We start from the raw sequence: 24,248 nt of genomic DNA on the forward strand, positions 1-24,248 counted from the left end.
CTCCTTCTCTAATAAACAATTCCCATAGATTATCCGATGTAGAGAAGGAAGGCGGCTGCTTAAAAAACAAAAAGCCATAGCCCTAATGAGTTCAATTACAATGTGGTAAACACATTGCCTCTACGCTTTAATTAAGCCTGCTGCCCAATTTTAACTCATTAGTAATTCATTAAGAGAACAGCCCTGTGCTGGCGGGTGGAAGGCACCATAGGCCGATTGTGCTGGGCGGAGTAGGCACACTGCTGGTCACCAGCGCCCGCCCTTGCGTTGGGCCTCGGAGAATCAGGTTTGTGACCCAGTGACTTTAGTATCATTTAAGACCCGAATACCCTCTCCAGATGCTCCAGACATGGCAACTCTGATCGACTAAGATGACCTGTCCTATGTCCAATCCCAGTGGGTTGTGAAAGTTTGCTAACCTGTTGGGGTGGATAAAGGTGGTGTGGGGCGGAGCCTCAGCGTGCGCTGGGGTGGAGGGGAAGAGTCCTCAGGTTAAATCAGGTGGCCAGGTTAGGCACTTTTATGACCCTTCACTTCGTATTAGACGTAAATAAAACAAAAAAAAAAAAAGAGAGAGAGATCAGACCATGCTTTTTGAGCCAGAGAGTGTTGGCTGCAAAAGGGGGAGATTTGGAGGTTGGACCCCAGATTCTCCTTTATCCTTTTTGCTCTCTTCTGAGTAATTAAGGCCGGGGCTCTGTATCTGTAACTATGTGGGTTGAGACCAGCTGCTGAGGCCATCCCATTGGGGACAGGAAGGGTAAGTGTGGCAGAGTGAATCATACCCCGGCGAAGTGTCAGCGAGCTGTTATGGTCGTGCCTTTTCCCAAAGGAGAGTTTAAGACCCGCTGCCCCCTCCTCCCCCGGCCTTGACAGCTTCTAGAAAGTGTCCGCGTGTTCTGGGAGTCACAGTTTGGACGGGACTGAACTCAGGTCCCCAGGTTCCAGTGTGGAGTTTCCAAAGGAAAGGGCATACACAGACATGATTACAGAGAGAAGCTTTGGTTAAGAAAAAAAAAAAAAGATTTGCAGCGGCTTCCTGCCCCACTTTGGGGGTTTTCTTTGGTTGGGAGAATTTCTGGTCGCCCTGGCTGCTCACCGCGCCCCCTAGGTGCAGCTGGAACTTGTCCTGGGCGACGTGGGCCGGCTCCGCCTCCCGAGGGCGGGTGGAGACTCCCCGCGGTCAGTGCGAGTCCCAGGGTCAGGGTTGTTTGCGCTCCCTCCACCCCTGAGCTCTTCTCACTCGCGGATAGCTTCTGCTCGCCTCCGGCCGCTCCCTTCCCTCGTCTGAGCTGCAGCTGCACCTAGAAGCAAGTGCACCGACCTGATTTCCTCTCGGCGGAGGCTAAAGGTCCAGGTGACCCAGGAGGAGCGCGGGGCACTTGGCTGATCTTCGGTGCTTGGCTAGGATGCACCAGAGGGATGTCTTGAATTTTGGCCTATTTGCTCCCGGAGACAGGAAATGCTGCGGGTTCAGGCTGGGTACTCCGAGGACGAGGGTCCTGCCTGACTTTTCACTCTTCGGATTCTCTGGAGAGGGTTCAGGAGAAATCTGGTCCCCCGCCTGAACTGAGTCTCCGCCCAGGAGTGGTGGATTCCTCCCAGGAGGGTGGGCGGCAGGAGAGGATCTCCTGTCTGGCGAGGCGCAGAGTGCACAGACCCGGGTCCCTGAGAGGCTGCCCTGGGTCTGGAAAGCGTCGCTCGTGGTTGCTTTCCCAGAGCCGCTCGTTGGCCTGGTTTGTCTTCCTCCCAAGGCCAGACCTCGCCGCAGCGGGGCCTTCCCGCGCCCTGAGGATTGGCCTCTCTGATCTCGCTGGGAGAAAGGTCCCTCTCTAACGCTGGGTGCGACAAAGTACAAAAATGTGACCCGCACCGCAGGCAATCCCGGCGCCTAAAATGCGGAGGGGCAGAGATAAGATGAGCAATGCGAGCAAGCGGACAGCCTCTCAGGAAACCGCCTCTTTTTAACAGTTTCCGGGGTTGGAATCCAGTTTGATGTCTGGGGGAACTCAGAGGCACGAGGGCATTTATACTCTCTGGGGTGAAGTCACCGGGAACAAATTTCAGAGAAATCCCTCGCGTACGATGTTAATTACAACTGAAATAGATTGTCTTCCTTATTTTTTTCCTTTTCTAATTCAAGGACTGGCAGGTAGGATATAATCTGCTCTGTTGACAGTATAATAATTAAGTACTTTTTTGTGAATTTTTGGGGATCGGAGCACTTTTCTACACAGCCAGGTGAAACCGTGAGAACTGCCCCCTGCAAAAGGATGTGGTCTTCTTTTGCTAAATGCTTCATTCTAAACACCACTCCAATTCCAGCCTGCTTTTTTTTCTTGTTTGTGAGCTGAATACAGGACAGGAGGCCAATGTAGAGCTTGGAGATGCCAAGGTTTCCCCAAGGTGGGCCTAAGCCAACCTGTGGGTTTCATGCTATTTGCTTTCCTTTTCTTTCTGTTGTGACCCCACAGCACAGCAGCTTAATAGCAACTGTTAAGTTACTATGAATGCTGTTTGTTCTTTGGAAGGGTGTCTCTGGGGACAAGGATGGCATCCCATAGTTAAATACTGGAAAACAAGAGGGATGTCGAGTGGGAGGATGCTGAAGAGAATCACATCTTTGGTAAGGCACAGAAAGTAAAGACCTCAATTTATTAGTCCTAAATAAGCAGGCTAGTAACCATTTACAAGCCGGTTTTACTAGAGCTGAGAGGAGCATGGACAAGAGTTCATGGCAGGCAGGCAGGAGGTAAGTGGGAGGTTCTTGACTCACTGGAGTAATAAAACAGTAAGAACGTGTTGGCTCATTCTTGTAGTTTTTGGAGAGAGGGGGAAACATGCTCATGATTAAAATACTTATATGTTATCTATATGACAAACTATTCATTTAATTATCATGTGACTGCCATGAGCTGGGAGTCACTGTCCACATTTTACAGACTTTGAAAACTGAAGTTCAGAGAGGGTACCTTTTTCTCAAGACCACAGAGCTTGGTAAGTAGCAATACCTAGTTTCAAGTTAACATCTGTTTAGATTTCAAAATATGCCCCCAATGAATAAGCTATACTGTGGATCACTTTACATTCATCAAGCCATTTTATCTTTGTAACATTATTAGGTAGATGTGGCCCACCTGAGTTGCATTTGCCCTGGGATTCTCAGTTCACAAGGCAGATTCATGACAGCTTATTTTGAAACTGATATTTGGAGGAGTACCTTTGGAGATATATTACTGTTCTGGTTTGCTTGCGGATTGCTTGCGGAGGTTTATGCATTGAATGCTTGGTTCTCAATGTCAGTACTGAGAGGTAGTGAAGTCTTTAAGAGGCGGGACCTAATGGGATGTAGTTAGGTCAATGGGTGTCTGACCTCAGAAATGATGACTGGAATATTCTGGGGACTAATTAGGTTTCTTGAGAATATGTGGCTATGAAAGAACATGCTTCAAGGCTGGAGTTGTAGTTTAATGGTAAGGTCTTGGGTTTGATTCCTGGCAATACCCCCCTCCTCCCCCCCGCCACACACACACCAAAAAGAAAGAAAGGAAGAAAGCCAAGACACTAGGCTGACTCTTAGATCTTCCTCTGATTTCCTTTCTTACTGTGATACCCCCCTAGTATCAGGTCCTCACTAAAAGACATACAGACTGAGTAGCTAAGTCTTGAACACTCTACGTAAAAAAACACTGTTATTTTAAAAGTATCTATCTATCTCTCTATCTATATCTCTCTCTCTCTCTCTCTATCTATCTATCTAACATCTATCATTTCTCTCACCTATTATCTATCTGCCGATCTACCTATCAATCTATCATCTGTCTATTTATCTACCGTCTGTCTGTCTATCTATCTATCTATCTATCTATCTATCTATCTATCTATCTATCTGATACAAGGTCTCACTAGATTTTTTTTTTGGTTTTACAAGACAGGGTTTCTCTGTATTGTTTTGGAGGCTGTCGGTCCAGCCCAGTCTCGAACTCACAGAGATCCACCTGCCTCTGCCTCCCGAGTGCTGGGATTAAAGGCGTGTGCCACCACCGCCCGGCTTCACTAGGTATTTTTGACTAGCCTCAAAGTCAGAGATACACCTACCTCTGCCTCCTGAATGCTGGGATTAAACATGAGTTACCACATCCACCTACTTTTTGTTTTTGAACAGGAGTTTATATGGCCTCAAAGTCACTATGTAGGTGAGATTGACCTTGAAATTCTAATATTATTTTCTAAGTACTGGGGTTATAGGATTATACTACCCTATCTGGTGAAGAAACCTTTTTAATTTACGTATTGCTTAATTTCAGTGAAGTTTAATCATGTCAAAGGAAAATGGACTAATCTTCAATAATCTTCAATAGACGATGATAATGTTCTCAAGGCCTTTGAATTGGGCACCAGATTCCTGTATTTTCCAATGTCAAAGTCTTGGTGGAAGTTGATGACTTCTTTATTTCAATTCATGTAGTTGGAAGCCAGAAGTTTAGGGAGGGTTGGAGGTACTTGGACTTCCTTAGTGGATTATGCCTGTCTCAGAGTAGTAACTTGGTAGCATTTAGTATCCTGAAGTTTCTTAAAGTCATGTATATGTGATCCTACTAGAAAGCAAACTCAGGCACTCCAAAGAGCAAAGGCCAAACAGTTTAACTGCATGCTTCAAAGGAAATACTGAATATACAGCAATGGCCCACAGCCATGGACGTGAATTCTCTACAAGGGCATGCTTTGAAAGGAGTGGTATGCATGGCCAAAGCAGACAAATATTTACAGCCAGCCTGGTCTACATAGAAAATTCCAGATTAGTCAGGGCTACATAGTGTCTGAAAGAAAGAGAGCAAGTAAGAGAGACAGAGAGAAAGTGAGGAAGGAAGCAAGGAAGGGAGAAAGGAAGGAAGGAAGGAAGGGAGAAAGAGAGAGAGGGATGGAGGGGGGGAGGGAGGAAAACACAAGATAACTCTGGAGAAAAGATAGAAAATCCTGCAACACTGAGAACATGTGATACCTTCTCATGAGGAGCCCAAAGACTGTGACTGCAGGACACAGAAAGAAAAATCCAACGACAACGAAGTATCACTTTTACTCTTTTCATGTGCTCAGAATTATTCTATTTTTACTAAGTTTTTAGCAGGAAGATTTTCTGGTTCTGAAATTCTAAGTTGGGTATTGTTTCAGTGTATCTGAAAAAGTAGCCCCGTGTTCTGGCTTCATTGTTGTGCTAAAGTCAATGGCCATTATTTGGCTATTCCTTCATGCGACTGCTCTTCTCTTATTGGCTACCTTCTGTTATAGTTACCTTCTATATGACTCTCTTCTGTCATGGCTCTCTTCTGCTATGGCTATCTCCTGTTATGGCTATCTTCTGAATGGCTATCTCCTGTTATGAATATCTTGATATCTTTAATTTATACCACAATGGTGTGCTTATTATGGACTTTCTGATTTGAGGATTGATATTTTTCAACAGTTTTAGAAAACTGCTAGCGATTATCCCTCTATACATCACTTCTTCCATATTCTATGTGTCTCTGGAGCTCTGGTAGAAGTTTGCCTCCTTCTACCAAATATGCTTTGAAATTCCTTTCCTGCCATGACTTCCGGATAACTTGTTTAGATTTGCCTTCCAATTTAGTAAGTCTTTCTTCAACTATATTTAAATTACTACTTTAGCAATTCACTAAACTTTCGAATCTATCTATCTATCTTGTATTCTTCCAAATATGTTTGGTTTTATTTAGTGCCTTATGTGATTTGTGATTTGTACTTATTTCTTTTTTTTTTTTGATTTGGAAAACTTCCCTCTAATCATCTCTCAATGCATATTTCACCAATATAACATAAACAATTTTATATTTTATAATTTATTTATTAAACATGATAATTATTTTCCTTATTATAGATTCTTTGTTCACAACATTTTAATTGAAAACAATAGATAATCCCTGTTGACTTATATCATCCCCCAATTATTGAACACTTCAATTGTTTCCAATGGTTAAATACATAACAAGCATATGACTATTACATGGTGCATAAAAATAATATATAAGAATATTGATTTGAGCCGGGCGGTGGTGGCGTATGCCTTTAATCCCAGCACTCGGGAGGCAGAGGCAGGCGGATCTCTGTGAGTTTGAGGCCGGGCTGGACCAACAGCCTCCAAACAATACAGAGAAACCCTGTCTCATAAAAACCAAAAAAAAAAAAAAAGAATATTGATTTGTACTTATTTCTAAGCATCTCATTTGTTTTATACCTATGACGAACATAGTTGGGAGACAGATACTATTTGTTGCACATCAACTGATGACATTATCTGAGTTTTTTCCTGGATGGTGATTTGCTGTTTATGAGTCTGGCAGTTCTTTTCTGGCATACTTTGTGATTTTTGACTGAAAGTTGAATATTGTATTTGAAATTTTATTCATGGAAATTCTTTATAAAATTATTGTTTTCTGAAAGGAGAACTTTTTTTTTTCCAGTTTAAAGTTAGATAAGAAACAAGGTTGCTTCACAAGTCAGTTCCAGGTCCCTCTCCCTTTCCCTCCCCTCCTCCCGTGCCCTTCCCCCAACCCCCCCCATTATCCCCTCATTCCCCCAGGGAGGGTGAGGCCCTCCATGGGGGTGTCCATAGTCTGTCATTTCATATAGGGCAGGGCCTAGATCCTTCCCCAAGAGTTCAGGGTGAGAGTGCACCTCACGTTGTTCTATGGGAGTCCAAAGTCCCTGTGTATACTTGGGATGAGTACTGATCTGCTGCCCAAGGCTCAATAGATTACCTAGGCCTCCTCACTGACACCCAGATTCAGGGGGTCTTGATCAGTCCCATGCTGGATTCCCAGGCTGATGCCTGGGATTCAAGAGTTAACCTTTGTCTGGTCAGCTGTTTCTGGGGGGTTAAACCAGCCCAGACTTAATCCCTTTGATCATCAGTCCTCCCTCTCTGTTACTGGCTTTCTTGAGTTCAGCTCAGTACTTAACCAAGGGAGTCTGCCTCTTCTTCGATCAGCCACTAAATGAAGTTTCTGTTTCCCAGACTCTCTGCCCATAGGATTGTAGGCTGGCACTCCCCAGATCTATGTCTAAAATCCATATATGAGAGAGTACATGCCATGTTTCTCTTTTTGTGACTGGATTACCTCACTCAGGATGGTTTCTTCTAGTGTTATCCATTTGCCTGCGAATCTCATGATTCCATTACTTTTTTCTGCTTAATAGTACTCCATTGTGTAGATGTACCACATTTTCTCTATCCATTCTTCGGTTGAGGGACATCTAGGTTGCTGAAAGGAGAACTTTTTAAAATTAGTATCTATTAGCTGCATAAAGTAATACTTTTTTATTAGCATCTATTAGCTGTATAAAGTAACAGATTCTGCTATGATGTTTCCATTCATGTATGTGATGTACTGGATATTTGTCCTTCTTTATCACATTTAGCACCATCTATGGTCCTTTCTCTTTTTCTCCCTTTTGGGATGAGGGTTCTTGTAGCTAGTCACCTACACACTATTAATCAAGACCATTTAAAAACAGCACATATCATGAACTCAACCCATTTAAAGTGTATAATTCAATTCTCAGTGATGTGCAACCACCATCATGATCAAATTTCATACTTTTCTGTAACTTCCAAAGTCCTCTTGCCCATTTGTAGTTATCAAATATTTTCACACTTTGGCTCCAAGAAGTCATTAGTGTATTCATATAGATTTGATGATTTGAATATTTCATGCAAATAAAATCATACATGTAGTTTAAAATTTAAACTTTTAAGAATATTTTGTATTTGGTTTATTTTGCTTATCCTAGGGAGTCTGAGGTTTATCGTAGTCCCTATTATCCATTACTCCATTGTAAAATGGAATTATATTTTGAAAAAATCAAATGGTGGAGGACAATAACAACAACAAAAGAATGCAAGGGGTTGATGGCAAACGTCCTGGGGTCTTTGTCCATAACCTGAAGACTTTGATTTCCATCTGTGAGGACTGCATTGTTCATAAGGCAAGAGTCTACAGGGGACCTTCACGTAGAGATAGGATCACAGAGAGCTATGCCATCTCCTAAGGGGCAAATAATCTGCTTTCAGGTTTTTTTATTTATCTAGTTCATACACAGGATTTTGTATATATTCCCCCATCCAATGATAAGTATGAACTAGATAAATTCACAGAGATCCACCTGCCTCTAACTCTAGAGTGCTGGGATTAAAGGCGTGCGCCACCACCAGTGCCTGGCTGAAGAAGTATTCTTTTTTTTATTTTTTGAAGTCTTCTTTTAATTTACCTTTATAAAGCTTTTTAGAGTTCCCTGCTGAAGGACAGCATGGCCACACTCTGTACACTTATTGGGGCTGATGTCAGTGTGTATGTGTTGGTGGATGGTGACTGAAATATTTCTTGCTGTCTTCACGTTTGCATGGCTTCTCCTTTGTGTGGATCCTCTTGTGACTGAGCAGGATGGGTTTAAGGGTGAATGCCTTGCGGCAGACTCTGTTCTTATATAGTTACTCACTGTGGATGTGCTGGTAAACTTGGTGGTGTGTGGGCTGCATGGACACCTTATTGCAGGTACTGCGCTGAAAATAGCTCCCTGATGCATGTGTCTTATGCTAGGTGATAAACTGAAGTTTATGAGCAAAGCCATTCTTGCACATAATATATCCACATAGTGCAGTCTTCTAGCTTCTTGGCCAATGGGATGACAAAATGGCTCTGTAGGACTTTGTGGTTTAGCTGACTCTAGTCCATCTTGTCCTAAGAATTATAGGCTTCCCAAATACATGGTTCCTACTTAGGAAGTGAGGGAGGTTTCTGGTCTTTTTGTTTTGAACTGTCTAAGACTTTGAAGATCTTCTCTATTCCCAGGGAAATCTCTTTTCAGACTCCCATATTTATTTCTTCCTGAGGCAGCTTCCCATCCTTTTTCCTTACACAACCAGAACTGTGTGAAAGCTGAGAGTACTGAGACTTGAGAAATACAATCTCTTCCATGTCTCTATCAGCTCCTGCTCCAAGGTGTCTGTAGACCTCAGATATTCCAGGGCATCCAGAAAGCTGAGATACCACTGTAGGAAAAATCACAACCAAAAGGCCAGCTGTCGGACCGAATACAAAAGTTAAAAAGTTTATAAGAAATGCGCCGGTGTTGGTGGCGCAAGCCTTTAATCCCAGCACTTGGGAGGCAGAGGCAGGTGGATCTCTGTGAGTTCGAGGCCAGCCTGGTCTACAGAGCGAGTTCCAGGACAGTCTCCAAAACAATACAGAGAAACCCTGTCTCTAAAAACAAAACAAAACAAAAGAGAAAGAAAGAAAAAAGAAATGGGACAACACTGGTTGTGGCAAGAGAATCCTCTCATCTCTGTACTCCAGAGGCAGAGATAGGTCAACCAGGACAAGGCCAATGTGATCTAGATAGCAGATTCTGAGTTATATAGACTTTGTCTTAAAAAAAAGTAATGAAAATTCTGTGCCTGTTTCTCATTTTCTTTTCTAGAAATTCCTTCAGGGCAAAACAGATTTTTGATGTTATTAGAAAAATACTGGTATGGGTTAAAAAAATTCAAAGCAATACCTTTCCCTTCCTTTATCCTAAGGGGAAAGCTTCCTAGGATGTAGTTTGCATGCAGGTGGGTTCCTTTTACTTACTTATTTATTTATTATTTTAATTTTTATGTGCACTGGATCTCTTGGAACTGGAGTTACAGACAGTTGTGAGCTGACATGTGGTTGCTGGTAATTGAATCGTGGTCCTTTGGAAGAGCAGCCAGTGCTCTTAATCACTGAGCTATCTCTCCAGCTCACAGGTGGGTTCCTAACAGAAATTGTGCACATGTAATTGGATGACTCTGAGCCTTTCCCCAAAACTGTGGAAAAGAGCAGGTCCCAGAACCATGATGGATGCTCTTTAGGCCACAGATTTGAAACTGCTGCTCTGGGCATTGACAGGAGATTCCTGCAGCTGCCTTCAAGGCCATCCTACCTAAGTGATGCTGAACTGACACTTTTTTTCTATCTTATATAAGTGAGAAATGCACAAATGAACGTGCTGCTGGAGTAAAAAAAAATCACAGCGAATGACTGGAGCTGTTGTGAGTCTTAGGACCTGATTTTGTTTGCACTTGATTCCCTCCAAAATGGTAGGACTTTAAAAGCAAGTGGGAGGAACGTCCATCTTGAAGGTCCCAGGTTGTCGCTGTGGGACATCCTGCTCAAACCACTCCCACACTAACTGCTCAGAATACACACCTCCAGCTTACCCATTGCAGGCACCTAAGCAGCATCTTGTGGATGGGAGGTGCTGAGGACTTCAGGCACTGGGGAGCAGGCCTGGCCAATGGTTGATTGAGGTAGATGTGGAGACATCTGACTCTCAGTTCCCCGGATGGTCCTGTTCTGGTGTTCTCTCTCTCTCTCTCTCTCTCTCTCTCTCTCTCTCTCTCTCTCTCTCTCTCTCTCTCTCTCTCTCTCTCTCTCTCTCTCTCTCTCTCTCAGTTCAGCTGTCTGCAGAGCTTACCCATTGACCACTTGCTGTATTAGCTTTCTGTCCCTTCCAACCTTGCCTGAGTCTCTGCTTCCCTTCATGTCTTTCTGGTATTATCTCCAGATAACTGTCTGCTCCAAAGATCTTGCTATGGCACCTGTTTCAGTGAGAATCCAAACAAAACACATAGGGTTGTATCCTCTTAATTGCTCATTCTTTAAAACAACAACAACAACATTTATGTTTAATTTTATGTGTATGGGTATTTTGCTTGCATGTATGTCTCTGCCCTTGGAAGCCAGAAGAGGGCAATGGATCCCTTGAGACTGGAGCTATAGGTGTTTGTGAGCTACTGCATGAATCCTGGGACTTGAACCTGAGTCCTCTGGAAGGGAGTTGTCAGTGCTCTTAACCACAGAGCCATCTCTCTGGACCCTTAATTAAACATTATTTGTGACTTCTGATTCCTATAGATTTGGCCATGATTCAAAGCATATTGAGGATGAGAATACAGAAACCAGCACACAGTGGTACATTTCCCTGAAGGCAATGAGGGTATCCCTCAGGTCACACAGCCCAGTGGTAGAGATAGGTTTCAGTTAAGTTGGTGTTCCTCAGCTGCCATGGTTCACTGTCCTGGGCATCCTTCCGACTTTGATGTTTAGCAAAGTATCCTAGTTTCAGAACTGTAGCCTGAAAAGTCACTGATTTCATCTTTCCTCAACCAGACAAGACTTAAATCAACATCCTCCCTTTTTAGGGTTGGAGAATCAAACCCAGGATCTCCCAAAGGTTAGGCCAGCTCTCTCTTACTGCCCTACACATTCCTGGCCCCCTCTTCCCAATTGTTTAGTTATATTTCCTTGACTGTGTGGCATGTTCACATATATATATATATATATATATGTATATGACAACTAGGTAGTCAGTACTACTGAGACACCAGTTGTGGTCTAGAAGCCACCTCGCGATATCATGCCCCTGTCCCATTAGGAGAGAGTGACCTCTCTGGCAGGAGCTGAAAGAGGTCCAGTCTGATATATCTTAGAGTCAGGGTGATCAGACGGAGTCTAGCATCAGGGACTTGGAGCATAAGGAGACCAGGTACCTTTTGGAGAATGATAAAAAGCAGGTTGATATTTTAAGCAGGGCGTGGCACACTTGCCTCTTTATGTCTGTCTCTCTTTCCTTCCTGGGTGCGATGAGGAGAGGCATCTTCTTCCTGCCTCGCCACTGATCTGAGGACAATGGAGTCAGCTGACCATGGATTGAGAGCTCCATGACTGTGAGCCAAAACAGACTTCCTCCTTTAAGTTGATTTGTTCAAGTGTTTTGTTGTAACACCAGAAAGCCTGGAACACAGGAGGTTCTCTCACTGGCATCTGGAAGCATGGCTTAGCAGTCTCCCATCTCCAATGTGACTTCATTCACCTGTTTTACGTACATTTAGTGACATTTACTCCAAGTCAATTGTAAACAAACAAGAAGCCATGCCTCCATGGAGTGTGCTCTAGCTGAGGGAGAAAGACATGCGCACACACAATCAGTGAACCATGTATATGCTTGTTTCCATGGTGATAAAGGGATAAGGAGATGGTGACAGAGGAGGGATGGTTTTGCATTTGGAGCAGGATTGACAGGGAAGACCTTCCTCAGCAAATGGGCTCTGAGACACAAGGAGACTCAGTGTAAGAAGTTTGAGGCCAAGGACAGCCCAACTTTAGAGGCTTCAGTGGAGTCAGGCTTGGTGTCTTCAGGAAGATAGTGCTGCTAGGACCTTGACTTTGACACTTGGGTGAAAAGGGGGCCTCTGCAGGGTGTGAGTCCAGGAACACATGTTCCCCTACCCAAAGAATGACAGACAAAATTGACAAAATTCTTCAGGGCAAAGAGAAGAGCCAAGTTCAACATTTCCTTTGTTTAATTTCAAACATGTACAACAGTGATAATAACATGTAACAGTTTCCTGTGTACTCTTTCCAGCTTCAGGACTTGACAAGGGGCTCACTCCATCCATACCAGTCACATACTGTAGAACTTCAGCTATAACTCTTTTAGGAAGACTCTTGAAAACTGTATGGAAAACAAGTCCATAGCAGGTTTATTATGCCCCAAATACTGAATGATAATTTTTAATAAGATCAAAAGTCCAGCTCATTAGTTTTCACATTTACATATATGTAAATAATATTAAAACGAAAATCCATATGCTACATTTGTTTCTAAATTTTAAATAAAAATTATTCCTGTTTTTCAGACGGGCATGGAGGCATATACCTTTAATCCCAGCATTTGGGAGGCAAAGGCAGGTGGGTGGCTCTCTGTGAGTTCAAGGCCTGTCTCATTTACAAATAATTCTAGGACAGCCAGATTTATGCTGTGAGACTCTGTTGCAAAAAATATTTTTTAAAGAACAATGTTTTGAATTAATAGCAAAATTGAGAGTAAAGTCCAGAGATTTCTCCTACACAAACACAGCCTCCTTCATTATGGTCATCTCCTTGCAAAGTGTGCATTCCTTACATCCAGTGAACACCATTATTACTCAAGGACTGCAATTCACATGGGATTCGTTCTTGGTATTGAACATATCGAGGACATAGAAAAGCTGGAACGTGTATCTCTGTTACATTATTATGTGAAATTGTTTTGCTGTCCCCAAAGTCCTCTTTCTCCACATATTTACCCCTCTCTAAAGGCTGGATATACTTACTGTCTCCATGGTTTTGTGATTCGTAGGATGCTATACAGTCGGAACCACACAATATGCGCCCTTTTATATTATCTTTTTTTCCATAGAAATATGCACTTAAGCTTCCTCTTTTCATGACTTGACTGTTTTTCCTGTGAAGTAATATTGTTTTGTTTGGAGGTACCACAGTTTATCCATTCATCTACTTAAGGCTACTGCCAAGTTTTCTAGTTATGAATAAAACTACTTTAATGTCGACATGTAGGCCATAGGGTTTCCAGGACATATGGGAATACCAGAAATTGTGGTCAATGTTGTTTCACTTTTTAACCTCTAGGTCTCCTACACACACACACACACACACACACACACACACACACACACACACACACACACACAAAGGACTGAACCCTTGACTCAGGCACACTAGGCACACATTCTACTACTGAGGTACATTTCCAGTTCTTTTCATCTTTACATTTTATTTTTTGAAAATAAAACTAGATTGCTTTCCCTAAACAATTCTTTTTAGCCTCCATTTTTTTACCTGAATCCATGTGATGTTAGGTTCTTTTTTCCTCTTTGTTTTCTAGAAACTGGCCATTAGATCCAGAAGTATGGCCAAATTTGTTTATTTATTTTGTAGGACTGTTTTGAAAAGGTTGTTGTGTTCTCCCATGAACTTTTTCATCAAGGAGGCCCGGAGATCAATATGAAGACTTGTCCAGTGGCAGATCTCTATGAGTCTGATTGAGGTTAGTCTAGTCTACATAGCAAGTTCCAGGCCAGCCTAAGGTCACTTATGTATAAAACCAGTTAGGGAATGCGGTGTTTTGGTTCCCATGGGCTCACTGACCTGGCTACCTGAGAGTGGTACTATTTGGAAGGATAGAAGGTGCAGCCTTGGTGGAGGAAGTGTGTCACTGCAGGTGGGATGTGAGGTTTCAAAAAGCCCATTCCAAGCCTAGAGTCTCTCTCTTCCTACTGCGTTGAATCCAGATGGAGAGCGCCCAGCTCCTTCTCGAGCACCATGTCTGCCTGCAGGTGCCATGCTCCTGGCCATGATGACAATGAACTAAACCTCTGACACTGTAAACAAACCCTCAGTTATATGCTTTCTTTTCTGAGAGTTGCAGTGGCCATGGTGTCTCTTCACAGCAATAGAACCCTGACGTAGACAGGAGCCATCAGGATAGCTCAGTGAGTGAGGGGACTTTCCTCCCATCTTGATGATCCAGTTTCAGACTCCAGGACCCTCATGGTAGTAGGGGAGAAGTAACTCTTGCAAGTTGTTCTTTGGCCTCCAAATGTGAGCCAAAGCATGTGAGCTCCATCCCGTAAATAATTAAAAAAATTAAAACCAGTTAGAAACGTGTGTGCATTCATGGGCCCATGTGTGTCTGTGTGTCTCCAGGCTGAGAAAACAACATGTGACCCAGATACTCCAGACTTTTCTGGCCCCTCGAGGAAGTGGAGCTTGTTACCAAGGAATAAAGCACTGAGATTCCAGCAGTCAAGGCTGTGTGATAGTGATAACCCTATCGTGAGGAGCTGTGGTCGCAAAGACCTGGAGACTGCTTCCGCTTCTGGCTGCATGGGCTGTGGCGAGACTTTCACTTTCCAGCCTCTCCTCTTTAATTTTTCAGTTGGTGTTCAGCAATCACATTAGTTGTATTTAATACATGGCATATTTGTTCTTAGACTTTTATGACTCCTGCTAATTAACTGTACAGTCTTTTATTAGTGTTTGAAATTCTAATTACTGCATTCCCAGGAAGTTTAATATTGTTTAGACTGCACTGCCTCTTTATTGACTCTCAGGTTTGCCTCCAGAAACTCACGTTATGAGTCTCAGTGAGTCTGTGTTCATTAAGGAAGAGCACCGTGTCTTAACCAACTCTCTTTCTTTGTGAGTGGACAAAACGGGCTTTTGGAACCTGGCTTCACATTGAGTAGGTGCTGCCCATTTCCTGCCTATGGTTGGCATTCAAGCAGTTGGTGGCACTTCCACGACTGGCCAGGTTCTGCTTTGTGGTGTGTCCTCGAGTCTTTGTGGTATGCCCCAGAGCCCTGCTCCTGAAGGCCTGGTTTTCCTCTTATTATGCCCTTAGAGGGTTCTCATTGCCTTGTTTTAGCTCTGTGTGCATTTTCAAGGATAGAGATTCCCTTCTGCCTGGCTATGCTTGTCCTTTCCTTTAGGTCTTGTTCAGATACCGTCTCCTCTACAAATTCTTCCCAGCCCCCATCTCCTCTCTGCACTGTAGTCTAACACCCAGTCTTGAGTGCACCTTCGTCTTGGACCTTCATTTGTCATCCCTGGCATGTCTCCATCACGCATATAATCTGAAATGTAAACTGTGGGAGCATAAAGATTACCCCATGAATGTCTTCAGTACTCTTGGCTATTCCTGTGATACCGGGACATCCAATCGTACTTGTAGATCATTGATCTCTTATTGTGGAAGATGACGAGTGCATCGTGAATTTTCTTAGGGAAACTTATAGCTTACATTCATAGCCTTAAATGCAGAATAACATGACAATGAGACCATTTGATGTGCTTTAAGGTTTCTCTTGAAGTCATGTTTTCCCTTCTACCCTACCAAAGTCCCGGCACTTGTTATGTTAGGCACCACATCAGTATAGGACTGAAGTACTGACGCAGACACAGGGCTATGGCTGATGAGGGGATGGACACTCTTAAAAAGGGTGGTTATATTATGGCATGGACAGTGCTATTCTAGAGCAAGCCATAGCGGGAACACCAGAAGAAAGGGTGGAAAGTTCCCATCCTCTGTTTTCCTGCTGATGTTGGCATGTAACATCCCCCCAAGAACAGGATTCTGTGGCATTACCATGCACTGATTTCTGCTATCTTTACTCCTTAGTGACAGTGCTTCAGGTACTGCTAAGGTCCAGAGCCTGGAGTTAGGACTGAATTCTAGTCACATTGCTTCCATGATCAGGGGTAGCCTTGGGAAAGCTGCCTAGTTAGGCTGTCCTGATTAGGTTTTATCATTAACTCGACACAACCTGGAGCCATCTGGAAGAAAGAAGCTCAGCTATGGGTTTCCTCAATCAGATTGGCCTATGGGGATGTCTGTGTGGCATCGACTTCATTACTAATTACTAGTCCACTGTGAGCGGCTCTGTCTCTAGGCAGATGATCCTAGGCTATGAAATCTGCTCGCAAGCCAGCTAGACAGTAAGCAATCTCCCTCTATGGTTTCTGCTTCAGATCCCTGCCTTGGCTTGCCTCTATGTTGGATTGTGGCCTGGAAGTGTAACCCAGAATAAACTCTTTTCTTCCCTCAGTTGCTTTTAGTGACAGAGGTTTAATCACAGCAACGGAATGAAACCAGAACACTTGCCCACACCTAGTGCAAAGGGCCACAATCACCGTGAAATCACAAAGAAAAGTCGAGAATTCATTAAAACAGTTGACGATGTGGGGATCTGCTGCATGATGAAGGCTCGGTTACTAACAGCTGTTATTCCCAGAAAACATTAATTCTTTATCCCATTTATTGTCCTCTCTCCAGAACGTCCTTCAGCTGTGGTGCCATACACACTGTGTGACTTCAGAGAAACCTCCATTAGATTCTTTAGTTTAGTTTAGTCTTTAGTCTTTAGTCCCTATCAAGCAGGGAGGAGACAGAGAGAAAGAGGAGCAGTGACTTTCTCCTCTGCTTCCGGGTCCGCTTTCCCACAAGCAGGCTTGTGATCGCTTCTGGGCTCTGCCTTTACCAAGTGCAGAGGCAAGGGGTGAGGATTTCTGTAGGTCCCACTGGGACGCAGGGGGTGAACGAGTTAACATTTACAAAGTGCTTTGAGCTCCTTGGAGAAAATACCCAATCTAAGTATTCTCATTAGTGCATGAATAATAGATGAGCCCGAAGCACTTTGTGAATAGGAAGTTCTTTAGCAACGCTAAATAATACTCCCATGGACTTACCTGCGAGCAAGGGGAGGGGCCAATTCTTGAAGCTCTGATGGTTCTAGTCTTTACTGTCACTGAGGCAGAGTCGGATCTGGAATAAAATAATTCCCCTCTTCTGCCTCTGAGATTGGAGAGGATGAAATGTGTGATGTCAAAGGCAACCCACTTAACTAGGTGCCTCCTCCTAGTGCTTTTTGTTTAGAATGACGTGGACAGCAGGCGTCAGAGCGCTGGCTCATCCGTGGGACGATGGGTTCGCTTTTCCAAAGGGGGACTCCACTCTGAGCAGGGCTGGGCCTGCCCTCCTCTTTGGTGCTGCTGAGAATGAGACTGACTTTTCTTTGGGGGTAGAGAAGGGAAGGGGGTGGTTCTCGAACCCTGGGTTGTGGAGAAAAGACCTCTTGCATCTGCAGCCTAGAAAACATTTAATGGCCCTATTGATTTTCAAGGACTGTGGGAAATACACCTAGATTTATCTCAGTGTTGGAAGTATAGTTCTTTAGCGTTAACTGCATGCATGTTGTGCAGTGGATCCCTAGAAGTCTTCATCTTGCAGCTAAAACCTCAATCTCATTAAGTCATACTCCCACCCTTACCCTCCCCAGCTCTTCTGCTTCCGGTCTCCCCAAGTCTAGCTCCTTCCGGTCCCTCTTTGCAACTGGAACCATGCACTGTTTGTTTTTTGTGGCAGGTTTATTTCATTTAGGGTAATGTCTTTGAGGCTTATTCATTTGTAGGCTGTTTAAGAACTCTCTCTCTCTCTCTCTCTCTCTGTGTGAGCGCGCGCGCGTGTGCGTGAACATGTGAGCTCAGGTGCCCTCAGAATCCAAGAGGGGTATCTGATCACCTGGTTCTGGAGGTGAGGGTGGCCGTGAGCCATCCAGCATGGGTGCTGTTCTGACCTTGGTTGGATCTTCTGTAAGAGCAGTATGTGATCCTCATTTCGGATCCATCTCTCAAGCTCTTCCACGCTATTTCTTTGAGACAGAGTCTCTCACTGATTCAGCTAGACTGGTTGGACAGCAAGCCCCAGAGATCCTCCTGTCTCTGCCTTCCCAGTGACAGGATTGCAGGAGCTGACTGTGAGTGTTGAAAATTGAACTCAGGTCCTTATACTTGTGTGTGGCAAACATTTTACCAACAAATCATCACTGCAGCCCCTTCCTCTCTCCCCTTCCCTCCTTTCCTTCTTTTGGTTTGACAGGGTGTTACTACACAGTCCTGGCTGCTCTAGAACTTGATGTGTGGGTCAAACTGGCCTCAGATTTACAGAGATCAGCCAGACCCAGCCTCTCAAGCGATGGTATTAAAGGTATGCACCATCATGGCTGGACTCCTTTCTTTTTAAAGTCCAAACAGTACCTCATTATAGGTATACGTTCCTTTTTGTTTATTCACTCATTCACTGGTGGACACTTAGGTTGCTTTCACTCCTGCTTCCAACTCTTGTGAGCAAAGCTGTTATGAACATGGATGTACAAATATGTTTGAATGTATACCTCCACTCTCCAGAAAGGCTACACTCAGCTGCCAAATGAGAATCCTTCACACCTAACTGGAAAGTGGGCTTCGAGGATGCCAAGTAACTTGTTCAAATTTGAATAGCAGTGTCAGTGAATCAGGACAAAATCCCAGCTCCGGGTCCAGTGCCACTGACTTTTCTTTTGAAGAGAGCGTTAAGCTCTCTGGGGGGTTCTTACTTTTCAGGCAACACCTTGAATTTCACAAACAGCTTCTGGTGCACACTGCAAATTTTAGGCAGAAGAAAGTAAAAGCTAATGGGATGCTCCTGGGCTGTCACGTGACTCGGCCTGAACTGAGGTTCTCTGGGTCACCTCATCACAGTTGCTATTACACTATTCAGGGAAGTATTGGAACGATTCATGCCAGGGATGGGAATATCATGTCTCCATCTTTGTCTACCTGAAAGTAAAAGAGGAGTCACAGGGTCAGATGGCAGGTAACCACGACAGGCTCCAGAGACTATGCGTTCCAGAGAGAAGCCTGAGGCCACACAGCCAGGAGCAGGATAGGGCAGGCACCTGGCAGCTCTTCTCTGTCTCTGGAGGAATCCATACTCCTGATTCTCAAAGACCCAGGAGGTGTGAACCTGAGGCTGTGTGACCCAGTGAACCCTCTATAACATTTCCCCTTTTCGATGAGGCAAACCTCCCTCCACAGCCAATCTCAGACCGTGGAAGCATGGATACTGCCCGTGGAGCTGGGAGAGCCAGGTGCCAGCATTGTGAACACCATACAGAGCATTTTCACCCCTTGGAATAAAAGACAAGACGCAGAGCACAGACAACCACCAGGAGATGCCAAGTTTTGACTATGTAGTGTAATTTAGGTGGTGGTTACGTTTTACCAGCTTAGTTTCTTTCCTGTTGTAGAGATTTAAAAAAAAAAAACTTGACAAAAGCATCTTAAGAGAGAAAGGCCTTCTTTTAGCTCCAGCTCAAAGGCAGGAAGGTCATGACAGCAGGAGCTGCAGAAGCTGGTCATATCACTTCTATAATCAGGAGCAGAGAACAAGAGAGACAGGCGTGTGACTGTTCAGCTCACCCTCTTCATCTCACACAGTCCCAGAGAATGGCCCCACTCACAATTAAGATGGGCCTTCCCACACCAACGAATGCAGTCAAGACATCCCTTATCACCAACATTCTCAGAGGCTAACCTTGAACCGGGACAGCCCCTCACACCCCTGCCTGAAGGCTTTCCTCCCAGGCATCCAGGTTGCAGATGCTAACTATCACATTTACCAAGTGCGAAGTCTAACAGTGGTTGTGCTTATCAGCAGCTATGAAATTCCTCAGCATCCAATACTTGGGGAGGAAGGGTGAGGCAGTGCCAGCCCACCCCTGGCTGCCCTGCCTGGTTCCTTTGCTGGCTGCCTAGCTTTCTAGTTTGTGTTTTTGTCTCCATTTGTTGGTTCACACACACCTAAATAGGAACGTGGTGTAGGAAAATGCAGTGGGTCAATGGGCTATCATGGAGATACATTTTGTGTATAGCACTGGCATCAGCTCTAACTCTTTAGCTAAACTTTAAAAAGAACTGTTTTGTGCTCCCTCTGCTTCATTGCACACGAGGCGTTATATCTTACTACTTTTTTTTTTGACAACTCAGAGACGTGTGGAGAGCTGCAGACTTCTGGAATGAATGACCCCAGACTGTTGTGCTGTGGGGGTCCTCAGGTTTTCTTTATTCTCATTTCTTTGGAGTGTGGAGTGTCAGAAATGCTCAGGACTAAGGAGGAGGCTGCACACTGCTTTCTCTATTGCCTTCAGTAGCTGTTTGAGAGTCATTGGGTGGACCATGATCCTTAAGAGGGTCCAGGGTTGGGGCAACTGCAAGGACATGTGTCCCTCCTGGCTTGGATGGTGCTAACATCATTTGGTTGATGAAGTCACTGGAGCTGGGGCCACCCCTCAAAACGTAGCAGGGAACCCAGGAGTGAGGGCTTGCTCCCCCACCCACTGCCCTAATTAACAAGTTGGGTCCCTTCCAGGTCCTCTGGTGGCTCTCCTGGGGCTGGGTTCCACTGGGGGCTGGCAGACAGTCTTACTCTAGGCAGGGTATCGATCCTCACGTGGTTCTGGGGCCCCTCTTGGGGGAGCACTCTCTGTTTTAAGTGCATGCAGTAACTCTCTTGACTGGCTTGTAAACAGGTTTTAATGGGGCTATTAGTGTAAAAGGACAGGAAACTTTCAAAAACAACCTCTTAAATATTCATGAGGATGTTAAATCTGGCGCTTAATCACCAGTGTTTGCACACAGCTACCAGGGAGGGAGGACAGCTAACAGGCTGCCTTCACTCGGGGGCAATTGACAGGACATTAATAAACGCTCTTACAGGCATGATGAATGGCCAAGAGACTAGCAGGATTGTTATTTTTTTACTTTCATTTTTCAAAATAAAACCAAAAGAACCTTTTTTCTTTGGGGATCTCAGTTCTGGGGGTGGGGTGTCAATGTGGAGGTGAAGGTGGGTTCAGGGAAGATGGAGTGTGTGTGTGTGTGTGTGTGTGTGTGTGTGTGTGAGCGCGCGCATGTGCACTAACTATGGATGAATGAATTCTTTGCCTTCAGAAATAGTTAACTGGGCTATCTGCTTCCAGGCTCATGGTTCCTCTGGGGAAACTTAAAAAACTAGAGAAGGGAATCTCTGAAGAACCCCTCCACCACTGGAGGATTCTTTTCTTTCTTTTTTCTTTTTCAAGACAGGGTTTCTCTGTGGCTTTGGAGGCTGTCCTGGAACTAGCTCTTGTAGACCAGGCTGGTCTTGAAGTCACAGAGATCCGCTTGCCTCTGCCTCCTGAGTGCTGGGATTAAAGGCATATGCCAACAACACTTGGCCACTAGATGATTCTTAACTTAGCCAAGGGGAGGTCCAAGAGAGATGCACAGGAACCTTCAGAGTGGAGCTGCCTGGTGGGCCATGACAAGATGCTTTGGCAGATGCTAGACCCTTAGATTGAACTTAAATGCATGCAACAATGGCCAGCTGTGGCCCATAATGCTTTCTATCCTGAGCTTACCTTTCTAACTGGGCATATTTAATTTATGGAGATATGTCTTTCTAGAACTTCTGTCATGTTGGGTATAGAATCTTTACCAAAAATGAATAGAAAGTTTGCTTTTAAACTTATAAATGATGTACACTATTTTATTTCTAGAATGGACCTTAGGGACTGACTAGGCCTTACTGATTTCATATTAGAAAAGCGAGGAGGGGAAAGTAATTTGGCTAAGGCTGAGCAAGAGGCAGACTGCTGGTACCCAGAGTTCTGACTCCCTAGTTCTTTTCACAGGGCCACCCACGTCAGCCGGATGAGAGGATTCCAGGAAGAGTCGGAAAGCACAGCACTCATTTCTTCAAGAAGAGCCAGACTCAAATGCTTGCCCAGCCCAGTGTTACTGGACAATTGCTGGAAGCTCCCAGATCTGGGAACACCCTGCAGTTCCTGTGTACACCCAACCTTGTTATTTGAACCAAACTCAGGACCTCAATCCTCTTTTCTTCCTCCACAAATATTCATTAGGATTAAAAATTATTTTATGTATAAGGGTGTTTTGCCTGTAAGTATGTCTGTGTCCTATATGCATGCAGCGTCCAAGGAGGACAGAAGAGGGCGTCAGATCCTCTAGAACTGGAGTTACAGAGTTATTAGGGGTCAAGTGAGTCCTGGGAATTGAATCCTGGTTCTCTGGGAAAGCAACTGGTGTGCTTAACCACTAAACCACCTCTCTACCCTGGTATTAGGATTTTTGACTAATATAATCTACTTAGAAGTGAAGGTTACTGCTAGTATGTAGTTATACATTCATGAAAACTGTTTCTGTGGAGCAGGAAAACCCATCCTATGTTTTAGAATGTCTCATTCAGCTTCCCCCATAAAACCTTTGCTTGTTCTAGCCTCTCCTGTTGTATCCCACATATTCCATCAAATTCTTCAGGGGCCCAAGCTACTGAAGCAGGTCTTGGGGAGAGGAAGCTGTCATGGAGTTAGACAATGAGGTCCCTTTCCCAATGCACTCTTCCTCCAGCTTGTGATTTAATTCTGGGGCAATAGCAGAGTGAGTTTTTTGTTTTATTTTTAAATTTCACCTTCATCATTCCTACCATTGGTCAAGATCTTATGGGGGCCTTACAACATCTGCGTCCAGCCCAAATCATTCCTTCCTTGCACAATCAACTTTAGCCCTGTCCCCACCCCAAAAACCAAATGCAATCTTCTTTTGGGATCAAAGGATCAGAGAACATCACAGACGGGACAGTATGTTTCTCTGTCATGGCCTGTTCCTAGGTTCAGTGGAATGAGGTTTTACTTATTTTATTTTTAATCTTTTTTTAATGGAATATCTACCATGAATGAAAAACTCAGTCTCTTGCTAAACAGTTTGCATTAATGATTTCCATAAGAGCCAATCTATTGATTTTTTAAAAACAAAACTCCATTTGTCTCTTTTATCTGGATGTATAACTCATATAGGTGTGACTGATAAAACAACCAGTTAAGAAATAGTTTCCTTTTCACAATTAGACTGGATGTATTTGACAGTCTTGACTGATAATAGTTGCAGACTTTAGGGCACATCCAAAGTACAGAGGAGATGTCATGTCCACTGGAACTGTACTGATTTCTCATCAGAAGCTAGCATGGGCATGATTCTGTGTGTCCTCTCAAGTCATCAAACTACAACCAGTGCTGGATTTCACACAACATGGCTTTTGATTTGGCTCTTCTTACTATACAATAGTGTTCTTACCCAGTGCATTTAACAGAGACTCATTATGCTTTGTAGAAAGCATGGACCTGGGTGTTAAAACTTAGGGTCTATTTAGAGGTGATCCAATAAAGTACTGTGGTATCAGACAGTTCTCATTTTGCTTGCCTGGAACTTGGGCATAGTAAAACCTGTGAAAACACTTAATGAGTTTTTCCCAGTGATGCTTTCCAGGCATCATTAAAATGAAACCTTCTCACGTTGAAGCTGAATTTCCTCTCTAAACCTGTTCTTCTCTGGTATTTCCAGGTCAGTCGGTGACATTACAAACTATGCAAGTGTTTGTACCAGAAGTCAGAGTCTCCCCCTCCCCCATCATACATGATCAATTCTGTTCTGTCTTCTTAGTCTCAGATCTATTCACACCATTAAGCAGCCTAGTCCAGACCATTTTCATTGCTTGGGTGAGGACAGAACCTCCCTGCTTTCCCTGCCATACTTAACCATTCACTCCTCCAGTCTGTGCCTTATAGCAGACTTATGTCTGTTCTTTTGTTTCATCACTTTTTTCTGAGGAGGGATCTCACTGTGTGATCTAGGATGCCCTCAAACTCATGATGTCCTTGCCTCTGGCTCCCAGGAACTGGAATTACAAGTATGCACTAACACTCTCTGTTCCGCACTTCTCTTCAGACTTAGGGGTCTTTCTGTTAATAATTCCCTATACAAAACACTTGCTCACTCACTGTGGCCTGGACAACATCCATTCATCCACTAGAACTCAGGATGAATACTAAATGCGAGGAGGTGATCACTTACATTTCCCTGTAGGATGGGTTCCTCTTGTACTATATTTTGGTATAGATTTATTTACTTGCATAATTATTTGGGATGTAAACC

At 44.1% G+C, this 24,248-nt stretch overlaps 1 long non-coding RNA gene across 1 annotated transcript; it reads left to right on the forward strand.

The window, feature by feature from the left end:
* Positions 1-1,683: 1,683 nt before the first annotated feature.
* LOC121138813 lies at positions 1,684-22,183 on the forward strand. Its single transcript, XR_005875670.1, has 2 exons — positions 1,684-2,997; positions 21,932-22,183. It is a non-coding gene; the product is annotated as an uncharacterized LOC121138813 (long non-coding RNA).
* Positions 22,184-24,248: the final 2,065 nt, after the last annotated feature.

Source organism: Mesocricetus auratus, unplaced genomic scaffold (genome assembly GCF_017639785.1).
Source record: "Mesocricetus auratus isolate SY011 unplaced genomic scaffold, BCM_Maur_2.0 Super-Scaffold_6730, whole genome shotgun sequence".
Taxonomy (NCBI): domain Eukaryota; kingdom Metazoa; phylum Chordata; class Mammalia; order Rodentia; family Cricetidae; genus Mesocricetus; species Mesocricetus auratus.